This window comes from Aulostomus chinensis, chromosome 1, assembly GCF_037954235.1.
Source record: "Aulostomus chinensis isolate RoL2024-O1b breed Wild chromosome 1, RoL_Achi_v1.0, whole genome shotgun sequence".
NCBI lineage: Eukaryota > Metazoa > Chordata > Actinopteri > Syngnathiformes > Aulostomidae > Aulostomus > Aulostomus chinensis.
In genome coordinates this window covers 18,656,701-18,657,788 of record NC_141320.1, presented here as the reverse complement: position 1 = coordinate 18,657,788, position 1,088 = coordinate 18,656,701, and positions in this window count along the sequence as shown.

Here is a 1,088-nt window from a genome sequence, read left to right as displayed (position 1 = left end):
AATGCTGTTAGCAGTTGGGGATAGTTTACCCTATTTTTATTTATTCTCTTGCTGACTAGAATAATCGAGTAAATTTTAGACGATTTTCATGGATTATAATTACTACTCTCAAAAATCATTTATTACAGTGTACATGCACACACACACACACACACACACACACACACACACACTGAGTGTGTGGTGAAACCCCCCAACGACCACCCCTGAAACTCCCTGACACCGCACAACGACTGTCGTTTGGAGAGGCCAGGTGAGTCTCGGGAGGGTCGTTTCCACCACAATAGCACTGACCACTCCCACATAGGTTTATAAGCTGGAGTTTCCACACTCTTCACTAGAACTGAAGAAGCCTCTCGGATGAGAGGTGAAACGTCTTCAAGATAAACTTACGTCCAGTTGACCAGATTTTACTTCGCTTCGATCTACGATGACCTGGATGAATGAGAACCTACACAGACATCTTGCCGAACACTATGGGAAGGACATCCTTAGTGTGGTGCGGGAATGCGAAAGGACTGCAAGGAAAATCGCAGACTACAGGAACCATCTACGTTTCAACCTCCGATGCCGCCAACACAACCTCATTCCCACTAGCCTACTACTAGGATCCACCGTGAGGGGCCACAGGGCCAGCAAGATTTTGGAACGGGCCCAAAATCAGCTTCTCAACGAGAGAGTGAGACAGGTCCATTTCACCATCGAGGGACTAAAGAGCAAGCTAGATCACCTTAATCAAGAGTTAACGCCTTTTTTGCCACCCGCCATCTTGGACAAAGTCACCTCCTTCGTTGGGACAGCCCAACTATCTCAACATCAGAAGAGCAAGGAGAGGCAAAAAAGGAAATTCGCTCGCCTCCAGTCTCGCCTCGACCGGGAACGAGAAGCAGAAGGCCCAACCCCAGCGGACTCACAGGACAGGTGGATAAGGAACTTATCCAACAGGGAGCTCACCAGTCCTGAGAAACGCGTCCTTGCCAAAGGAATGAACTTTGCTGTCACCCCGAAACATCTCCCGACTGTGGACCTCATCACTGCCACAGAATCCGCCATCAAGAAGAACAACCTCTCCACCACAGAAGCAGATG